This window comes from Scardinius erythrophthalmus (genome assembly GCF_964197995.2).
Source record: "Scardinius erythrophthalmus genome assembly, chromosome: 3".
NCBI lineage: Eukaryota > Metazoa > Chordata > Actinopteri > Cypriniformes > Leuciscidae > Scardinius > Scardinius erythrophthalmus.
In genome coordinates this window covers 60,012,493-60,035,820 of record NC_138223.1, presented here as the reverse complement: position 1 = coordinate 60,035,820, position 23,328 = coordinate 60,012,493, and the positions used below count along the sequence as shown (strand labels likewise).

Genomic DNA, 23,328 nt, shown 5'->3' with positions numbered 1-23,328 from the left:
TTTATGGAAAAGTTTGTTTCTATTGTTGATGTCAACATTGTTTTCGGAAGATACGTTAAAAATGCAGTTAGCTTCTGTGTACGTCTCTACAGTGCATGGCATGATATGTGTGTCTCACTTGCTGCTTGAACATGATGCAACTTTTGTGTGATTTAATCCCGGATAATTCCAATTGATGATTTAACCTAAATTGTGTGATTAATCAGTATCTAAGAGCAGCATCTTTGGAATATGCCTTATATTTTTAAGCATTTAAATTATCACATGTTGCGCATGCAAAATTAGGAAATGAGAACTGATCAAAATGATTGTCTCATCGACAATAAACACAAGCTCTTATCAGCCTTATCCTGATTTACATGAAATGTGTTTTAATATCTCAGCTGATAATTTCTTCTGATAATAGCTTCTGTTCATGTGTGCCGAGACATTTTAGAAATCCCGACCGGCTGATGTTTTACGTCCATGTCCAGAATAAAGAGTAGTAGGCCTATGTATGGTAAACCTATATACATACAGTTAGGGTGATATTAAAGGACATAAACCGTGATATAAGATTTTGGCCACATTCCCCATCTCTAAGTCATTAATTCCCTGCATGACCTGTACAGGCATGTCCACAAACCTCTTGCGTTTCGTTTGATCACACCACAAGGTGTCACTGTGGCCTCAAAAGCTTCAGCACTGCCACTCTGAGCTTGATTGCTATGTCTGAGGTAAAACACGCCCCCTCATTAGCATACAGCAGAAGAAATGTAGAAATAAATAAATGTAGAAAATAAATAAATGTGAGAATAAATAAAAGTGGAAATAAATAAATACATAAATAAATGAAAAAAATAATAAATGTGGAAAAAAATACTTTCACGGAAATAAAAGTATAAATACTCATTAATTTATTATTATTATTTGTTTTTTGCATTTCTTTGTATATTTATTTATTTATGTATTTATTTACAAAGTGACATCAAAAACCTCAAATGCCTTTAAGGCCATAAATGTCTCAATCAACTACATGATGTTTCTCTGTTTCTGTCATTCACTCTTATCAGCAGTTCAAACCAGTGCATTGACTGAGTGCTGTCGGTCACTACACTGAAAAAATATATATTTGCATGATTTATCACAACTTTTCACAAACTTTTGCCAAATCAGCTTAGGTTCACAAACGTTGTTCAGAAGACTTCATAGTTTGAGTTTGTTGAATAAACTAATCTCTTTCATTGTATCAACTCAAATTGTTAGTTTAAATGACTAAATTTTAAGGCAACGAGGTTAGGCTACTTTAAGTCAAACCAACAAGTAATTTTTACAGTGTGATTGTGTTTTTAATAATCTCTGTGCATGATGTTAATCATGAGAGGCATTTGCTCTCCATTCGATCTCAGTGCCGCCCAGAGCAAACCATTATTCAAGGAGATCATGTGATTTCCTCTGGAATTTATGACTTCATCTCTGAGAAGCGTTCAACAAACAGAGCCTGTGATATCCGAGGCAAAGAGACTAAACATTAGGAGAAACAGAAAACAAACACAAGTGTGTGTAACTGGAGCAGAACATGTGATTATTGTAGTAGTTTGATGAATAGTCTGGTCAGAGGTGAGCAGTGTGTTTGTAAGTGTGTGCAGAGGTTCTTCCTGTTTGTGTGTTCTGCATTGGTTATTGTGTAATCCGAGATCAGAATAAAGCTCCGGCTCCTCGCCGTGTGTTTCTAGTCTGAGCGTCTCGGGATCAGGAACCATGAGCTACGGTCTGTTCTTCTCCGCTGAAACATGGGCTCTGCTCATGCTGTTTGTGGCGCTTCTGGTTATGTGAGTGATTCAAGACTCTACTTGTCTAAAATCTTTCAAATCTTCAGTTCTAAAATCTCAATAAAAATGAGTCATTTAGACTCATATACTCATTATTACAGTTACTGTATCAGCTGATATTCTAACAGTTAAACAGTTTGTTGCATTATTTTCCTGTTATCACTGTAAAGCTGCTTTGAAACACTGTGTAATGAGGTTCAGTTCGGTATTGGCAAGGAAGGAAGAAGACAGGAGTCGGCTTTGAGCTGGGACTCTCGCTTTATTCGCGTTTTATAAAATAAACAAAAGGTGCGCAGAAAGCGCGTTCACCGTGCCCAAGCACAGCCACAAAACACAATAACTCAGAATTCTTTCGATGATTCTCTTCAGCTCCCAGCAGCACACCACGAGGTCCCAGCTCGTCTCTCTCTCTCTCTCTCTCTCTCTCTGGAGCGCTCCGGCTTATATCCGGTCTCTCGCATAGACTGTAAAAAATATGGACAAAGCGTCTGTGACGTCACACATAGACTTTCTGAAGAACTGTTTTGAGGCCGTTTATGGGGGATATGGGCGGCGCCATCTTTGAAAATCTTGGGAAATCCAAACCCCGCCCACCTTCTGGCCAATCCATATATGGGTAAAAGGGCGGACTTTGTGAGAGACTGAGCCGGTGTGATGAGTCCGGGCCAGAGCCATGGAGAGAATTTTCTCTATGGCTCTGGTCCGGGCTAACATGAGCTGTTTTTGTGTTATTATGTGGTAGCTTTATGTAGAATGCTGAATCCCGCTGTAATAATGGCTGTCTAAGCTAACTAAAAAACACACTAACAACGAGAAATGTTTAATTTCACAAACTATAGCTTCGGTTAAATACTAGTATATGAAACGTATAAGTTAAAATACATGCTAACTGTTGCAGTGCCACTGCCCACAAACATTGATGCTAAATAGTGCTCACTAGTTACGTGAAATAGTAGTGGATTGTCACTTACCGGAAAAACTTGAGCGAAGTCCTCCTGCAGTGTCGGTTAGTGCAGTTTATAGCAGAGTAACCCATTTTATGTACGATATTTCAAAACAAATGTTCAGAAAGGATAAAGAGGTGGTATGATGTATGTCAGATCATAGCCGAGACGTCAAATTTCAGGAATTCCACTCGGCGCAGCCTATGCTCAGCTGTCAATCAAGCTGTCAATCAAAGTTAACCACGCCCTTATTTGTCATACATTTTATATCTAAATACGATCTAAACTAACGAGTTAGAAAAAAATTCACTACCCTCGCCGTTGTCAGGCACTCGGAACCTATAGAAAAATACAATAAAAGTCCATGGGACCAACCTGTAAAAACATGAATTTATGCTGTGAAAACGGACATTTTAACATGGGGGCTATGGACATTTGCTCCCTTTTGGGACCTTCCCCTAGCGGATTTTAGATGTATTGCAGTTCTCTTACGAGAGTCCTCTCGTACTGCGTTTTATCAAAACGCTACGGGAAAAGTCTCTTTTCACGAAACACTGAAGCAAAAAATTATCCTTTAATTTTCATATATGTAAAACGCGTTGCGGCAGCAGCAGACAGCTATGGCGAGACGGCTTGCTCGCTCATTGGCTGCTCTGCGGCAACTGCTTAAGCCTATCGAGCGAGGCCTGAGATGGCATCAGGCCAATGAGGGCGCTTCGCGCCCTCCTCGCCACTTCCCGCCGAAACGGGGGTGGCTTACCTCTATAAAAGGAGCTCGAGAAGGCTGACTCACTTGATTTTTAATCTCTTCAGCGAAGTGCACGCATCGCTGGATCACGGAAGCAAGCGTCGTTCGAAGCAAGCACTTCAGCGGGACGAGCCCTCGAAGCCGCTGGCCAACGCCGCCTTCTACAGCCGTACCTGCTGCGCTTTCCGACGCCTATATCCTTTATTGCTATATTGCTCTGTTTTCTGTGTGTGTGTGTCTGTGTGTTCGCTGCAACACTCACCCCTAAAAGAGCTGCGTCTTTTTCAAGACGCCTTCTCATGCAGCGCTCGCGCTCGCTGACGGCGAAATGCCCTTACTCCGAGCCAATTGCCTACGGTGACTCTGAGGACTCGCCAGGCATCCTTCCGAGGCTGCCCTTCCTGGAAGCGGACGGCGGGATTAGTTTTTCTTTACGTTACAAGAAAAGCTACCCTGCCTCCGCGCGCGTCATTCACCGGCGAAGGAGAAAAGAGTGTTCTCAGTCCCACCATTGGTCGGTCTCACCTCTTTTCTCTCATATTTCTCAGTTCCCTGTTCGGCGACTGGAAATATTATTGCAGCAAGTGAGTCTGTTATAGCACGCTTGCCTGCCAGCAAACGCCGAAGAATACATGTTGACGCCGCCTTTGCCGCCAATGCTTCACTCTGTCAGTCCCCTGAAGGCGACTGCAGAGATGCATTTTGCAGCCAGCGAGCGCGTGGTACCCGCTTGCCTGCAACCGAACACCGTTTCTACGGTTCCCGTGCGTCACTGGCGAAAGGAGAATGGAGTGTTTTCAGCCCCGCTGAAACTGGGCGATATCCACTCTTCTCACATTCAAAGCCTACATCCCCCTGTGGCTCAGTGGCGGAGTTATAGGTTTTCCGCATGGGAGACCGGAGTTCTAATCCCGGTCTAGCGGCATATATATTTTTATGCCGCCAATGCTTCGCTCTGTCAGTCCCCTGAAGGCGACTTCGGAGATGCATTTTGCAGCCAGCGAGCGCGTAGTACCCGCTTGCCTGCAACCGAACGCCGTTTCTACGGTTCCCGTGCGTCACTGGCGAAAGGGGAATGGAGTGTTTTCAGCCCCGCTGAAACCGGGCGATATCCACTCTTCTCACATTCTGGCATATTTCAGGCGTCTGAAAATGTTAGTATTGCATGTCGTGCTTACTCGCATGCCTGCAAGCAAACGCCAGTGTGGATAATACTCGCGCTGACTTTGTCTATGTATCTTCACTGTGGTCCAGTGGTAGATTATTAGACTCTCGCGCGGGGGGCCCGAGTTCGAATCCCGGGTCTGCCGGCAGAAAATATTTTGCCGCCGAATGCAAATCACTCTGTTTGTTCCCCGAGAGGCAACTGCAGAAGTGTTTGTTTTCGCAGCCCACGAGCACGTGGTACATGCCTGCAAGCAAACGCCAGTGTGGATAATACTCGCGCTGACTTTGTCTATGTATCTTCACTGTGGTCCAGTGGTAGATTATTAGGCTCCCGCGCAGAGGATCCAAGTTCGAATCCCGGGTCTGCCGGCAGAAAATATTTATGCCGCCGAATGCAAATCACTCTGTTTGTTCCCCGAGAGGCAACTGCAGAAGTGTTTGTTTTGCAGCCCACGAGCGAAGTCCCGGCCACGGCCGATGATGCTATATGTGTACAGAAGATGCCCACTGCTTGTGCCCATCCCTACACATTAGCACAGCCCTTCACACAGGGCCCACGCTCATATATTCGACTCGGGTCGATCACGCACACAACATAGTGAACGTGCCCACTGCCTAGTGCCCACAAATACTATGTTCTGCATGCCTTGTGGTTTCTGTAAAGACGAAACCTGTGCATTCACACTGCTCAGGCAGACAGTGCACTCATTGCAGTAATTGTGCCCGCTCTCCCGCGCCCACACTTACTAACGGTCATTATATGTCCTACGGGACTCGCCCAGCCCTCCCTTGCTCGGTTAAACACCGCAGCGGGGTCGAGCGCAGGCATTCTGCCCGGCCACGGCCGATGGTGCTATAAATGTAGTCTCGATGCCCACTCCTCAGTGCCCATCACTACACATAAGCACAGCCCTACACTTAGGGCTCGCGCACATAAAATCGACTCAGGTCGATTGTGCTTCCAACATAGTGAGAGTGCCCGCTTCCCAGTGCCCACGAACACTATGTCTAACAGATCACAGGCTCTCTGTAAAAACGAGACCTGTGAGCGCGCGCTCTGCTCAGGCAGACACCGCGCCCAAAGCAGTAAATGTGCCCACTCCCAGCCCACATCTACTCGCTCACATGAGTCCTATGAGACTTTCTCAGTCCTCCCTCACTCAGCTAAGCACTGTAGTAAGGTCGAGGACGAGCGTTCCGCCCGCTGTATTAAGCGCGCGCCCCGCCTCAAATGCCACAGGCATAACGCCTATGTTTTTATCCCCCGAAGCGCCTCTGTCGCACGGCGAACAGAGCGCGCTCCGTATCCAGCCCTTAGCCAGCCATGCAGAAGCATGGGCAGCGCTTCCAGGGGTTTCGGACTGGGTGCTAGGCATTATAAAGAGAGGCTTCTCGCTACAGTTTTGTCGACGCCCTCCCCGCTTCACAGCGCGCGTCGGAACTACGGTTTCGTTGGAAGTAGCTCACCTACTTCGAGCCGAAATATCAAAACTGATAAGCAAAGGGGCGATAGAGCGCGTTCCCCCAGCTCTAAGCGAAGGGGGACTATACAGCAGATACTTTCTAGTCCCCAAAAAGGACGGCGGTATCAGACCCATACTGGATCTAAGACGGCTGAACAGAGTATTATTGAAACGCAGTTTCAAAATGCTCACAACCAGCAAAATTCTCGCGCATGTTCGCCGAGAAGACTGGTTCATGTCGATAGATCTGAAGGACGCGTATTTTCAAATACAGATAGCGTCACACCACAGGCGATACTTGAGATTCGCCTTCGGGGGTCAGACATACCAGTATACAGTCCTGCCATTCGGCTTGTCCCTAGCACCTCGTACATTTACGAAATGCAGGGACGCAGCGCTCGCTCCTCTCAGACTCAGAGGCATGCGAGTGCTGAACTATTTGGACGACTGGTTGATCCTAGCTCAATCACGATCACAGCTCGTGGAGCACAGAACCATTTTACTCGATCACCTCGAGAATCTTGGTATCACAGTCAACTGGACAAAGAGTTCATTGAACCCCAGTCAAACGATTTTGTTTCTGGGCGTCGTTCTGGACTCACAGTCTATGACAGCGCGGCTGTCACCACAGCGCGTGTTGATCATTCAGCGCGCGGCGAGGTCTTTCCGCCGCGGCGCTGTCACCCCGCTCAGGAAGTTTCAAAAGATGCTGGGTCTCATGGCTTCAGCATCGTCAGTTCTCCGGCTGGGCCTGCTCCGCATGCGCCCGCTGCAGTTCTGGTTGAAAACGCGGGTACCGCGCAGAGCGTGGGCGACCGGTCGATTATGCCTCAAGGTCGATCAGAGCTGTGTTTCAGCCCTGGCGCCTTGGACGGCGGACGACTGGTACCAATCAGGAGTAAGCCTGGGGACTTCCTCGAGAGTGAGGATGGTGTCGACAGACGCATCCACCTCGGGATGGGGAGCTCTGCTCGAGGGCAGACCGTTCTTCGGCCTGTGGTCGGAACGAGAAAAGCTCCAACACATAAACTGCCTAGAAATGCTGGCAGTGCACAACGCGATGACGCGTTTTTGTCCCCACATCAAGGACGAACACGTCATAGTCCATTCGGACAACATGGCTGTGGTGTCCTACATAAATCGCCAGGGCGGTCTGAAGTCCATATCCCTGTACAGGCTGGCGAAACGCCTCCTATTATGGGCTCAGCACAACTTACGCTCGCTGAGAGCAGTGCATGTACCTGGGCTTCAGAACGTGGGCCCAGACAGACTGTCCAGGAACAATGTTCCCCCGGGTCTCTACACCCACAAACAGTCCGGCTGTTGTGGGAGAGATTAGGCAGAGCGGAGGTGGACCTTTTCGCGTCCCGCAAAAACGTGCACTGCCCCGCGTTCTTTTCAAAGACCGACAGCGCGCTGTCCCGAAGGTGGCCGCGCTGCCCGTTATATGTTTTTCCCCCCGTCTCCCTCCTGCCACAGGTGCTGGAACGGGTCAGGGAAACGAAATGCCCAGTCCTGCTTGTAGCTCCGTTCTGGGAGAACCAGATATGGTTCCCAGTTCTGATGCAGTTGACAGATATCGATCCATGGCCACTGCCGTTGAGGAGAGATCTCCTCTCGCAGGCCGGGGGCTCGATTTGGCACCCACACCCAGAACTGTGGTCCCTTCATGTGTGGGTGCTCAACGGATACCCGTTGGTCTCACAGAGGGAGTCGTGAATACCATCACTCAGGCTAGAGCGCCGTCGACACGGCGGCTTTATGCTTCGAAGTGGTCGGTTTTCTCCGGCTGGTGTACAGCTCGGAGCATTTCACCCCTCGAATGTGAGGTAACGGAGGTTTTCTCCTTCCTACAAGAGCTGTTGGATAAGGGCAGATCCCCTTCCACGCTCAAAGTGTATGTGGCGGCTATTTCAGCGTTCTTTGGTTCAACGCTGGGTCAGTCGCTGGGAAGGAATGATTTAGTCATCCGCTTCCTCAGGGGAGCTAGGAGACTGAATCCGCCCAGACCTCCTTCAGTTCCTTTGTGGGACCTTTCTACGGTCCTGGCGGCCATGAAAGGTGCCCCTTTCGAGCCTATCCAGTCTATTAGCCTCAAACACTTGTCTTTCAAAACAGTGTTTTTGATGGCTCTCGCTTCAGTGAAGCGCATAGGCGACCTGCACGCGCTCTCTGTGAGCCCGGCGTGCTTGGAGTTTGGTCCTAATGACTCTAAAGTCATACTCAAACCTAAGCACGGCTATGTGCCGAAATCCCTCAACACGCCTTTTCGGGCTCAGGTCATTTCCCTGGCTGCCCTGCCGGCATCGAGTGAGGAAGGGGACTCGAGTTTTCTTTGCCCTGTTAGGGCTTTAAGAGCTTATATGTCCCGCTCTGCTGTCTTCAGACAGACAGAGCAGCTCTTTGTCTCGTTCAGTGGACGTTCCAAAGGAATGGCTGTTTCGAAACAAAGTCTATCCAGATGGATAGTTGATGCCATAGCGCTGGCGTATACTGCCAAGGGCATTCCATGCCCGTTGGGAGTCAGAGCGCACTCTACGAGAAGCGTTGCTTCTTCGTGGGCTTGGTCCAGCGGGATTTCCCTACAGGATATATGTACGGCGGCAGGCTGGGCCTCGCCGTCTACATTTATCAGGTTTTATAACCTAGAGGTTCCCGCCTTGCAGGCTAAGCTTTTGTCGGTGTAATCCGTTCAGCCGTCTAGTCAGACCGCTGAAACTCATGCGCTATGCGCTACCGACTATCTTGGGCAGAACTGTGTAAGACCCACATTTTCCGCATTAGTTCAGGTTCCCTACCCTGTCTATGTGATGTTATACTTGCGTCTGTGGACATGTCTATTCTACGACGCTACAGTTTAGGGAATTAAGGCTCCCACCCTTATTCCCTGACTCTGTGTGAGTCAATCTGGTGATTATGCACTGTATGCCTGAAATAGCTTCCGGTGATCAGTGTTTTTTATCCCAGCACGCACGGCGTTTTGCAAGGGGTTCCCGTAGCGTTTTGATAAAACGCAGTACGAGAGGACTCTCGTAAGAGAACGTACTCGGTTACTAACGTAACCTCGGTTCTCTCTAGAAGAGGGAACGAGTACTGCGTTCTCTGCCGTGCGTACGGTTCACTCTGGTTCGCTTCGGCGATCAAAATCAAGTGAGTCAGCCTTCTCGAGCTCCTTTTATAGAGGTAAGCCACGCCCGTTTCGGCGGGAAGTGGCGAGGAGGGCGCGAAGCGCCCTCATTGGCCTGATGCCATCTCAGGCCTCGCTCGATAGGCTTAAGCAGTTGCCGCAGAGCAGCCAATGAGCGAGCAAGCCGTCTCGCCATAGCTGTCTGCTGCTGCCGCAACGCGTTTTACATATATGAAAATTAAAGGATAATTTTTTGCTTCAGTGTTTCGTGAAAAGAGACTTTTCCCGTAGCGTTTTGATAAAACGCAGTACTCGTTCCCTCTTCTAGAGAGAACCGAGGTTACGTTAGTAACCGAGTACGTTTTTCGCACTTCCGGGTAGGCTTCATTTTTCAGATTAGAATGTTGCCGCTTGGTCTCTCCACGCCAATTACTGAAATCAGACACAGGTGTTCATCATCTACACTTGACCTACTTACGCTCCGCTCTGCTCCGTCCTCTCTCTCCCGCTACAGACTCCGCAAAACCACGCCCCCCTCGCCACACACTGTTTTGTAAAAAGCGCTGTATAAATAAAGGTGACTTGACTTTAAAGCTACAATATGGAGGAATTTTTTGCCTCTAGAGGGCGCTACATTCCAAACAACAACAACGGCGTAGCTTGATGACGATGTGAAGGAGCGTGGAATGATGGGAACTGTCGTTTTAAACTCCACCGTGGATGTAAATCAGTCAGACGGGAATCGAAAAATCATGTTCATGGATGAGGCTAAGTTCTTTTTTTTTATAACGACATGCTTTTTGTGGCGAGGAGGGCGTGGTTCAGCGCGGTCTGTAATGGGAGAGAGAAGAGATGAGCGTCGTAGGTCAAGTGCAAATGACGAACACCTGTGTCTTATTGCAGTGATCCGCGTGGAGAGACCACTTTTAAGCCGCGCGCTGGAACGAGAGAGAGAGACTGACGAATTGAGAGAGAAAATTGGACGCAGAGAAAGAAAACCGGTGGATCCGAGCTCTCATTTTTTAACTGTTTTGTGCCGTCGCGGTTGCCACGGTGAATGCGCGTTGTGCGCGACTTTTGTTTGTTTTGCTTTATTATGACCGCCGCTAGCATAGCTAGCGAAAGCGGTCATATAGGGATTGGCAAAGTTTTTTTTTTTTTTTTTGTCATCTACTGAATTTTTCGTCAACGATACCAGGGACACCGAAACACCGGGGAACATGAAATTTGGTGGGCATGTAGCCCCACTAGACTTTTACGGAAAAATTTCGTTTGGTCCCCGGGGGCCACTCCCCCCCGCACTGGGCCCCCCCAAACCCAAAAAATGCAGTTTTTCCTAAATAACTACCTGAACCGTGGCACCGAGGATGAAGAAATTTTTATGGTATGTTGCTCTTAAGGGCCCACATCAACCTAGCCCATAATCACTCATTTGTGATTTGCGCCCCTCCCATAAAACATGAAAATGCAATATTATTCTGCTTTAATCGCCCCTATCTTCAGTGGAGATGTTCAGAACTGCACCATATTTCATGTGTATGATTAACTTGACATCCTCTGGGGGTATCCTCTGCTAAGTTTCGTAGAATTTCATCCATGGGGGGGTATAAAATAAATTCATTTATGTGCACATTTAGTGACTGTACACTCATCGGCCTGTAGATGGTGGTGTTGAGCGAAGGGTTGCTGGTTTAGGATGATACTGTCACACACACACATGCAGGAATACAAACAAACGCAAGCATGCACACACACTGACATCCACACGCACAGACACACACCCATACACACACATACAAATCCACATGCACAGACACACACACGCGCACACACATGTACGCACGCATACATACATGCACAGACACACACACACACACACACACACACACACACAGACAGACACACACATACACAAACACATACACACACACACAGACAGACGTGCACATACTAATCCTTTTTTTAGGTATATACATAAACACGCAATACAGCCAAATTGCTCCACGTCATTTATTTTTGTGGAAAGCCAGTGCAGGCCTGAGCGGCGGTCATATTTTGTACCGCCATGCGGTACATCTAGTTTTGATAAAGTACGAGTCCCAGTCACGCCGACCCCTGTCTTCTTCCTTCCTGACTCTTCACACCTCATCACACTTTTATCTCATTACAATGAATTAACCGCAAGAAAAGTAAGGTTTAATACTAAATTGGTTATCATAGATGTTACTGTATGTCGAATTCATTGTTGTGATAACGCGGCACAGTTTTACGTGTTCTAAACAATTGTTGTAAAAGTACATTCGAACATACCCACATCATTTGCCAAAATACTGATTAATCTTTATGTATAACATGCTATATTTATTTACATGGCCATAAACACCAGACGTGATAAACAATGTCAATAAACTAAACCCAGATCTAAAGCAATATATACTTCCCTTACATAAACATAACTATTACCGAATGCTACATTTGGAAAATATAATATTAAGCATGCTTTGTCGACAGAACCAGCTGCAATCGGTAAAGAATAATTGTGTTCCATAACGACTGCACGAAACAAGCTAACGTTTGTTAGCTAACAAGCTAACTTCCGCGTTTGTCCAGGACTCCACGCAGTACGAGCAGAAACCGAGGGTAACGTGGATATGACGCATTAACCATTTTAAAAATCTAATGCAGTATGTTTCGTAAGATCTGTCTAAAATCCCAGCTAACGGGGAACATCCTCTTAAAGTTATGAACAAACATTCTTCTAGTATCATTAATCAAAGTTATCTGGACTCAAACTATTTATGTTCTCAAATCGTTAGCACAAAAACATTATTTCATCATGAATTTTTTTTTTCTTTAGGATATTCATCTAACTTTTTTTTTAAATAACTACTTTTTTCATAACGTTCAGAGAACATTCAAAAGTAATATTCCCATAATGTTTGTGGAAGGATAAAATGGAATGTTCCCTTAATGTTCACATAACCAAGAAAAAAGATAAAAAATGATTTTTTTGAACGTAATAAGAACATCAGCAAAACATTCTCAGAACATATTTTTGTCTGCTGGGATTGTGATTTAAATGGTTTTGATGTGACTTCCAGATATGGATACTGGCCTCACAGTCAGTTCAAGAAATTGGGAATACCAGGTCCCAAACCCTGTCTGTGTCAATCACACGGATAATACTATAGTCTTCTCTCAGTGTTTTTTTTATGACTCTTCTGAACGTGAACTCGTCTGTCGCTGTGCTTTCAGGGGTTTCATAATTTCGATCTTGAGTGTTTCAAGAAGTATGGACGAGTCTGGGGGTGAGTATGAGACTAACGGATGACACTTCACTGATCAATCTCAATGAATCATATGAAAGAATCTTTTCAGAACATCTGAAACAGAAATGACTCAGTTTAAGATGAAATGACAAACATGTCTTAACGAGACCATGATAATCAATCGTACAGTTATAATGAACTGAATGATTCTTCTGAATGTAGTGCTTCTTTCTGAATTGTTTGTGTTTCTCACAGTATCTACGATGCGAGGCAGCCCGTTCTGTGCATCATGGATCAATCAATCATCAAAACCATCCTGATTAAAGAATGTTACTCTCTCTTCACCAACAGAAGGGTAAAATCACCATCATCATCACCATCATCATCATTCTGAAGTGAAATAGTGTTGTAATACTACAGAACCCTTGAAGGACATGATGATGATAAAAGAGAGAGATGGGAGGAAAAATTATATTTCATTGCTTTTTTGAGAGGAAAAAAAAAGTTTCTCAGGACAAGGCAAAAGATTTGCGAGCAAACACAAAGTTTCTCAGTGAACAGAAAAATGTTGTGAGAGAATGCAAAGTTTCTTTGGGAACGCAAAAGATTTGTGAGGGAATGCAAAGGTTCTCTGAGAATTCAAAAGATTTGTTAGTTGCACTATCGGTCGGCCTCGAAGAGATTCTGGCAAACCGTCCGGTGCCTCAGGAGGGGGAAGCAGTGCCCTACCAACGCTGTTTACAGTGGAGGTGGGCAGCTGTTGACCTCGACTGGGGATATCACCGGACGGTGGAAGGAATACTTCGAGGATCTCCTCAATCCCGCCGTCACGTCTTCCATTGAGGAAGCAGAGGATGAGGGCTCGGAGGCGGACTCGTCCATCACTCAAGCTGAAGTCACCGAGGTAGTCAAGAAACTCCTCGGTGGCAAGGCACCGGGGGTGGATGAGATCCGCCCTGAGTACCTCAAGTCTCTGGATGTTGTGGGGCTGTCTTGGCTGACACGCCTCTGCAACATCGCGTGGCGGTCGGGGACAGTACCTTTGGACTGGCAGACCGGGGTGGTGGTCCCTCTTTTCAAGAAGGGGGATCGGAGGGTGTGCTCCAACTATAGGGGGATCACACTTCTCAGCCTCCCTGGGAAAGTCTATGCCAGGGTACTAGAGAGGAGAATCCGGCCGATAGTTGAACATCGGATTCAGGAGGAACAGTGTGGTTTTCGTCCCGGTCGTGGAACACTGGACCAGCTCTATACCCTCTACAGGGTGCTGGAGTGCTCATGGGAGTTTGCCCAACCAATCCACATGTGCTTTGTGGATTTGGAGAAGGCATTTGACTGTGTCCCTCGCGGCGGCCTGTGAAGGGTGCTCCGGGAGTATGGGGTCCGGGGCCCTTTGCTAAGGGCTATCCGGTCCCTGTACGACCGGAGCAGGAGCTTGGTTCGTATTGCCAGCAGTAAGTCAGACTTGTTCCCGGTGCGTGTTGGACTCCGGCAGGGCTGCCCTTTGTCGCCGGTTCTGTTCATAATTTTTATGGACAGAATTTCTAGGCGCAGCCAGGGGCCGGAGGGGGTCAGGTTTGGGGAACACACGATTTCATCTCTGCTCTTTGCGGATGATGTTGTCATGTTGGCCTCATCAAGCCAGGACCTCCAGCATGCAATGGGACGGTTTGCAGCCGACTGTGAAGCGGCTGGGATGAAAATCAGCACCTCCAAATCCGAGGCCATGGTTCTCAGTCGGAAAAGGGTGGTTTGCCCGCTTCAGGTTGGTGGAGAGCTCCTGCCTCAAGTGGAGGAGTTTAAGTATCTTGTGGTCTTGTTCACGAGTGAGGGAAGGATGGAACGGGAGATTGACAGGCGGATTGGTGCAGCTTCTGCAGTAATGCGGTCCCTGTACCGGTCTGTCGTGGTGAAGAAGGAGCTGAGCCGCAAGGCGAAGCACTCGATTTACCAGTCAATCTACGTTCCTACTCTCACCTATGGTCATGAGCTGTGGGTCATGACCGAAAGGACAAGATCCCGGATACAAGCGGCCGAAATGAGCTTTCTCCGCAGGGTGGCTGGGCGATCCCTTAGAGATAGGGTGAGAAGCTCGGTCACTCGGGAGGAGCTCAGAGTAGAGCCGCTGCTCCTCCACATCGAGAGGGGTCAGTTGAGGTGGCTCGGGCATCTTTTCCGGATGCCTCCTGGACGCCTTCCCGGGAAGGTGTTCCGGGCATGTCCCACCGGGAGGAGACCCCGGGGAAGACCTAGGACACGCTGGAGAGACTATGTCTCCCGGCTGGCCTGGGTACGCCTCGGTGTCCCCCCGGAAGAGCTGGTGGAAGTGTCTAGGGAGAGGGAAGTCTGGGCATCCCTGCTTAGACTGTTGCCCCCGCGACCCGGCCCCGGATAAGCGGTAGAAGATGGATGGATGGATGGATGGATGTTAGAGAACGCTGTGGAGAGCAGGACTAGGCCGAGGGCCGTGAGAGAGCAGCGCGAGTCCTGTGGCGTGATTAATGATGAGCAACACCTGCGTGACGCACCGGTCTCGTATCTCTCATGGAGGAGTGGAAGCATAAAGGAGGAGCGACGACAGTGGAGAGCGAGAGAGGCCAGGCCTGAATTTATGTTGTGTTGTTTATGTTTTATTATGTTACAGCAGTCGTCTGTGAGAGGCTGCTGTCTTTTACTTTAGTTTTGTATTTGTTTTATTTTTGGTATTAAGATCTGTTTAAATGTTCGCCGGTTCCCGCCTCCTTCCCATAACATCTAACCTCGTTGCAAACGCGAACTTTCTCTGAGAACACAAAAGATTTGCAAGAGAACGCAAAGTTTCCCGGGAAACTCAAAAGATTTGTGAGAGAACGCAAAAGATTTACAAGAGAATGCAGATTCATTAAAATATCATTTTTCCTCCCATCTTTTATCTCTGTAAAATATAAAGGTACTTTAGGCAACAATTATGAATTATTTTTATTAATCATTTGAATGTTTTCAGGCCAGAGATTTTGCTTGTGTTGTCATTTTATCTTCACTGCGTCCACATTTGTCCTCTGATCTGGCAGAACTTCCGTCTGAACGGGCCGCTGTACGACGCCGTGACCATCGCTGAAGACGACGACTGGAGGAGAATACGCAGCGTCCTCTCGCCCTCCTTCACCAGCGGGAGGTTAAAGGAGGTCCGTGAGTCTTTATCTGGATCATTCTCACGCAAAACAAGTTTTACAGCAGTATTTATTACATCGCTTACCTGAAGCGTTACGTGAAGGCAGTACTATTGCGCTACAATAAAAACAAACAAGAATTCAGTTTGAGATGAATGACTAATTTGAACTGAACTAAAGAATCATTCATGCTGAGGAGGATGTGTGTGTGTTTGATTCTCTTCAAATTAAATATCAAACATTACCTGTGTGTGATGAAGATGTTATGATGATGATGTACTTCTGCTTCTCACTCTAGATGTTTGGCATCATGAAGACACACTCTCAAATTCTAGTTGAGAATCTGGGGAAATCAGCAACAAGAGGAGAAAACGTGGATATTAAAGAGTGAGACATATTGCATAATATCACAAATGCTTCTCATTATCAATAATATCTCACCGCAATAATATCAACAGAACAAAGGTGTTCGATTTCCTCACCAATCACCTTAAATAACCTCCCGCACAGAGGAAACATTCACTACATATAGAGTACAGTATATAGGCTGTATATTTGTCAGATGAGAATAATAATGGCTTTCTCTTGCCTGCATGTGTTCAGGTTCTTCGGTGCGTACAGTATGGATGTGGTGACCAGCACAGCGTTCAGTGTGGACATCGACTCCCTCAACAACCCCAAAGATCCATTTGTGACCAACATAAAGAAAATGCTGAAGTTTGACTTCCTGAACCCTGTGTTCCTGATCAGCGGTAAAGAACTCAACTAGGCCTGTCAGATAAGCACTCTTCAAAAGCTAACATAGGAAACTCTGTGAACAAAGTTTTTACAGAACTACAGATCATTTTGACTGAACATTCTATTAATGTTACTGGAAGAACGTTTGTTCATTACTTTGAGAGAACCTTGCCAGAACGTTCTGAGAACATTCACTGTTAAGACCTTTTGCAATTTCTTCTGTAGCTTAGTTTCCTTTCACCACCACCCTTCTGGACAAAATGGATTTCGGCTTTTTCCCAACATCTGTGACCGATTTCTTCTACGCTGCCTTACAGAAGATCAAGTCTCAAAGAGTGGCCAACGACCACAAGAAGGTACAACAAATACTCAACATGGAGAATTATAAAGTCATGATGTTTTAAACCACTCTTCTGAATTCCTGCAGAAGAGAGTTGACTTCCTGCAGCTGATGGTCGATTCTCAGACGGCAGGGAAAACTCAGCCTGGCGAGGAACACACAGAGAAAGGTGAAGCATCTCAGATGGTTAACCATAAGATAGATCTTTCGGTAACACTTTACAATACGGGTGCACTAATAATCATTAATTCATGCTTAACTGATGCACAGATAATCATATGTTAATGTATGACTCATGAAGAACTAAATCATTTAGAATCTTTATTAGTTGCTGATGCAGTAATCATTAATTAATGGTTTAGTTATTCATGAGTCATACATTAACACATGATTATCAGGGCATTAGTTAAGCATGAATTAATGTGGATTAGTGCACCCGTATTGTAAAGTGTTACCGATCTTTCTTCCATATGTGAAGACACATACCTTAAACCGTGTCCTGTGCAGGTCTGAGTGACCACGAGATCTTATCGCAGGCCATGACCTTCATCTTCGCCGGTTACGAGACCAGCAGCAGCACTCTGTCGTTCTTATTCTACAATCTCGCAACCAACCCAGAGGCCATGAAGAAACTGCAGGAGGAGATCGACGAGACCTTCCCAAATAAGGTAGTACTCCACTGAAACACTCGTGGGGGTCGGCGTGATGAGTTTGAGACTTTAACCATTGATTGTGTGTTGAAGGCCCCGGTGGACTACGAAGCCGTCATGAACATGGACTATCTGGACGCCGCGCTGAACGAGTCCCTCCGGCTGTTCCCTGTCGCAGCTCGACTCGAACGGGTCTGCAAGAAAACAGTGGAAATCAACGGCGTCATCATCCCTAAAGATACGGTCGTCATGATCCCGACCTTCGCCCTCCACAGAGACCCGGAATACTGGAGCGACCCCGAGGGCTTCAAACCAGAGAGGTCAGGACGGGTTTCTCCTGTTTCTCATCATACAGTCAAGCTCCACCAGCCACAATAGAGCACAACAGTCGGGTCTGGAATTGAAAATCCCATTCATTTTCCACATAGGGGAATTGATTTTTAATGATAACTTATAAAACGTTAAAGACAGACCTTATTGTGAGCTACAAGGTTGTTCATCTATGCTCTCTGCTTTTGATTATGCTGTCATGCCACATTATTTCAACTTTTTTTTTCAAAGAATTGTTTTTATCAGCAGGAATCCTGGTGAGAAACTGCATTACCCATAAAACCCAAATAAATCTCCATGAATCAGGGAATCGAAACAATCAAACTGCACTTAGAGAATTCTTTTAACGTCCAGTTTTGCAAAAAATGAGTTAAAAACTTTTATTGGTTATGCGAACGCTCCATTCTTCAAACATTATAGGAATGTAACTTTTGAATGTTCTTAAAAATTTAGCAACATTTAAAAAAAACGTCAGACAAACATCCAACTAAAATATTTCAGCCAGACTGCTTCATGAATGATGTATAAATAATGTTTTTGTACTAACATTTTGAGAACGTTATTAAAGACCAGATAACTTAGAACGAACGTTCCATTAATGTTACTGGAAGAACATTTGTTCATAACTTTGAGAGAACATTCTCTGTTAGCTGGTTGGCTTGGTTCATGGATTATAACTCTCTAGAAAATATCTGTAAAATCACTATGGAAAAAATACTTCCAGAACCAAGGCCACTGAACAAGTAAGTGGCACTGTTGCACTAGGAACCCAAGATTGGTTCTTTAGAGTAATTGTCTGTATAAATACTTCAACCCAACGTGACTCTTTCCTGCCTTATTAACAGGTTCACTAAAGGAAACAAGGAGACCATTGACCCCTACATGTACATGCCCTTCGGCCTCGGTCCCAGGAACTGCATCGGGATGCGATTTGCTCAGGTGACCATGAAGCTGGCGATCGTGGAGATCCTGCAGAGGTTTGACGTCTCAGTGTGTGCGGAGACACAGGTGAGCAGACGGGTTGGTCTCTGGTAACAGGAGGACGTTCGTTCATTCGTTCGCTCACACTGACCTTCTCTTGCTCTTCACAGGTTCCTCTAGAGCTCGGCGTAAGCGGTCTACTGGCTCCCAAAGACCCCATCAAGCTCAAACTCGAGCCTCGGACAGCTTCAGACGTTTGTAACAACAACAAATCATAACACAGCTCGTCCGCTGCACACTTCTCTTTCAGTCCGAGGAGAAGGTTTGATGGGTCTTTTAAAATAAAAGAATAGACGTAGTCTCTAGTCTTCAGTGAAGAGGAGGATTCAACTCTGAGGTTCTCAGTGCAACTGAGGTTTAGCAACTTTACTTCAGTAGTGAATGTCAGACGAATTCTGTTGTTCCCTGAGACTCGTGTTTAAGGGTTTTACTTTGATGATTGAGAAAAGGCCAGAAATGAGATTAACCTGTTAAGAAATTATATAGAAATGAGAGTTTATCAAAGAAATAAAGTCTGCATAAATGTATCTGATGTGTGTGTCTTGTCTATTAAAAACAATCACTGAACCAATTCACTTTAAACAGAGTTTGAAAAGACTCACAGAAATGAATCAAACTCACCAACTGTAACAGTGTTTGTGCCTGTAAAGTTTGAATGTTGTGTTCCGGTCATCTTGACCTGGAGGGGATTCTATTTTCCCCAAACATTTTTTGTTAATGATATCACATTTGGACTAAAACTTACTTCATGTGTTAAAACAGGGTATAACAACTTATGTTTTGGAAAAATATTAGTAATTTTTCTGGGGGGGGGGGGGGGTTCCACCTTGTTACACTTGTGTTGTTTCAGGTCAAAAATGACCCGCCTATGAAAAAATTATTATAAATATCTCGTTATGCAATATTTTCACCAAATATTAGATTACATATTTGTAGCGACTGAGACAAATCAGACACAATTATTTGCCATATGCACACACCAATCTTTAAAACTTCCATCCGAGAGCAGGGTCCCAACCCCCAGGCGGGGTGAAAGGGGCCTGGTTGACATGGCCGCGATCAGATAGGATGTTTTATGACTCTCAGGAATGCTAACAAGTAACTAACTCTGCCACAGATATCAGAACAAACTCTCCTGCATTCATTTATTGATGAACTGACTGACATGAAATGAACAGGCATTCCAGAACATTTTGAGAATGATTTACTGTTGTGTGTTTTGTCTTTTAATAATTCTGTTGATACTATGATCTCTTTGATACTATGTAGTTATTACAAGACCAACTGTCTATGTAACCATGTTTGGTCTCGATAAATTGTTGCTTTGAAGATCGAAATGATTGTGTACATGATATGCCAATAGCTGTGCAACACATTAGAATTACTAAGAATCTTCCTTAGTAGTGTCATTAAACACCAATCCAGCATGCCAGTCCGAGTGAGCACGCTTAAGACAAAGGCTTGTAAATCCTGGTGACAGAAGAAACTCCCGCCAGACAGTCCACCCTTCTCATTGGTACAGCAAACCCAGAGAGGGGTGGCCATTTCTCAGGCTTTATTAGAGACTGACCACAGTGACCGCTCTCTCTTCTCAACGCTTCTCATCCGACAACAAGGCAGCTTCTGCTGTTACTGGGGGAGGGGCTGGACCCCTTCCCCCCCACTTGGGCCCAGCTCCCTGGGCCCAAACAGGCCTGAGCAATGCCTGCCATGCTTTCATACTCCAAAAAGGGAGTCAGACTTTTCTTCAATCTAGAAAACAACTGCAACTTTACCATCACTGGCTCAACGATCCACTCCTGGTCTTCAAGCCAGGACAGCAGGCTTCGACTCACAACAGCCATGTGCTCGAAGCCACCATGCTTTTCTTCAAGACCATAGACCCAATCAACGAATCCAATCCAATCCAAGAATTTTCCACGATTGCAACTGCCATGCAAGTATTCTTTGATGAGATTGCTATGAAATAAGCTGATGGTTCTTCTTCTCATACTGAGATCTTATTCCATAGTTCTATTTCCTGTTCCACACCACTCACCCCTTTACCTATGCATGTATGTATGGATGTATGAATGTATTTATGTTTGTTTAGTGTTAGTTATGTTTGTGATTTAGTTAATAAAATTTGTGCACGATTATGAATTTGGTTTCTGATCCTCTGTTTGCATACAAAGTCCCTTTTACGATTTTGATCTTGCTACATGCTAATTGCTGTACATAAGGAATAATTATCTTTCAGCGACCATGAACAATACATTTTCCTTAGAATAAATGAATAATCAAAGAGTTCTTTGGAACTGATTAATTGATTGTAATATTACTTTGGCTTACCTCAAAGTTAATCTGATTAACTGACCCAAATATTAATAATTAATCATAATTGGTAATTATGGATTATTATTAATATTTCCCCTTAGAGCTAATGTCCTTACATATTTTTATCAACTTGTTTTCTTTGAGTTAGCACAGGTTTGTGTTTCTTTTTGTCCCTGAATGATCGTAGGGCTCATTGATCTGAACTCAAGCTCCTCAGTGTTTTTGAGGTTCAACTGTACTTTTTTCATTTAAAAACTGAGGTGCATCAGTTCAGATCAATGAGACCTACGATCAATCAAAGAAATACAAAGCCTGTGCTAATTGAAACAAATCAAGTTTTAATCCAAAGTATGTTAATAATTTAGCATAATGAGAGATTTATAAGCGATTGAAAAAGTCAGGTTATTTTTTACCTGGAACGCCACAGTAGGTAAAGGGTTTTCTGCACAGCACAAGGGTTAAAACACTCCTCCTCCAGTTGTCTGACTTGTGCTGTAACACATGCTGATGTTGGATGGATGGCGCTTCAACTGCAGCTGGACTAGGAGACCAGGATCACGACGGGCTGCAGCACCTGACTGTAGCAACAGCAGCAAACACACACCCTTGATCTGAGAGCGGGTGGAGTCTTTATTAAGCCCCACCCCTTTGTCATCTGACATACGCTGTTCTGAGTTCCCGTCAACTTTACGAACCAACGCTTCCTCCACAGCATCCGTCTCCTTAGCATCAGTCTCCATGGCAACAGTCTGATTGACAGCTGTGCTTGAGGAGGAATGATCCATGGCGACGGTCTGATTGACAGCTGTGCTTGTGGAGACAGGATCCATGGCGACGGTCTGATTGACAGCTGTGCTCGTGGAGGCATGATCCATGGCGACGGTCTGATTGACAGCTGTGCTCGTGGAGACAGGATCCATGGCGACGGTCTGATTGACAGTTGTGCTCGTGGAGACAGGATCCATGGTGACGGTCTGATTGACAGCTGTGCTCGTGGAGGCATGATCCATGGCGACGGTCTGATTGACAGCTGTGCTTGTGGAGACAGGATCCATGGCGCCGGTCTGATTGACAGCTGTGCTCGTGGAGACAGAATCCATGGCGACGGTCTGATTGACAGTTGTGCTCGTGGAGACAGGATCCATGGTGACGGTCTGATTGACATCTGTGCTTGTGGAGACAGGATCCATGGCAACAGTCTGATTGACAGCTGTGCTTGTGGAGACAGGATCCATGGCGACGGTCTGATTGACAGCTGTGCTCGTGGAGGCATGATCCATGGCGACGGTCTGATTGACAGCTGTGCTCGTGGAGACAGGATCCATGGCGACGGTCTGATTGACAGTTGTGCTCGTGGAGACAGGATCCATGGTGACGGTCTGATTGACAGCTGTGCTTGTGGAGACAGGATCCATGGCGCCGGTCTGATTGACAGCTGTGCTCGTGGAGACAGAATCCATGGCGACGGTCTGATTGACAGCTGTGCTCGTGGAGGCATGATCCATGGCGACGGTCTGATTGACAGCTGTGCTCGTGGAGACAGGATCCATGGTGACGGTCTGATTGACAGCTGTGCTCGTGGAGGCATGATCCATGGCGACGGTCTGATTGACAGCTGTGCTTGTGGAGACAGGATCCATGGCGCCGGTCTGATTGACAGCTGTGCTCGTGGAGACAGAATCCATGGCGACGGTCTGATTGACAGCTGTGCTCGTGGAGACAGGATCCATGGCGACGGTCTGATTGACAGCTGTGCTCGTGGAGACAGAATCCATGGCGACGGTCTGATTGACAGTTGCGCTCGTGGAGACAGGATCCATGGTGACGGTCTGATTGACAGCTGTGCTCGTGGAGGCATGATCCATGGCGACCATCTGACTGAGTGGGGGGCAAGGTTCAAACGTTCTTCCAGTAACATTAATTTAACGTTTATTCAAAGTAATCTGGTCTTTGATAATGTTCTCACAACGTTAGCACAAAAACATTTATACATCTTTCATGGATTGTTTTTTCTGAAACATTAAAGTTGGACATTCCTGTAACATCTTTTTTCTGAATGTTCAGAGAACATTCAAAAGTAACGTTTCCATGAAGATTATGTGATTTTTCTTTCCTCTGGGATTTATGACTTCAGCGAGAAGTGAGAAGTGTTTGGAAGCGAAAACAACAAACAGAGCCTGTGATATCCGAGGGAAAGAGACACAAAACAGTAAGAGAAATAGAAAACAAACATGTGATTGTTGCAGTAGTTTAATGAATAGTCTGGACAGAGGTGAGCAGTGTGTTTGTCAGTGT

General features: G+C 45.9%; 1 protein-coding gene and 1 pseudogene across 2 annotated transcripts in view; both read left to right on the top strand.

Annotated features, from left to right (window-relative positions):
* LOC308687567 (cytochrome P450 3A30-like) overlaps nucleotides 1-23,328 on the top strand; it is a 90,863-nt gene that overhangs the window by 22,196 nt on the left and 45,339 nt on the right. The gene's annotated exons all lie outside the window — the stretch shown is intronic.
* Nucleotides 1,472-20,851, top strand: LOC308687569 (cytochrome P450 3A27-like; annotated as a pseudogene). Its single transcript, XR_014032234.1, has 12 exons — nucleotides 1,472-1,811; nucleotides 12,516-12,568; nucleotides 12,785-12,884; nucleotides 15,580-15,693; nucleotides 15,977-16,065; nucleotides 16,282-16,430; nucleotides 16,642-16,772; nucleotides 16,844-16,925; nucleotides 17,264-17,424; nucleotides 17,500-17,726; nucleotides 18,582-18,744; nucleotides 18,828-20,851. The product of XR_014032234.1 is annotated as a cytochrome P450 3A27-like (transcript).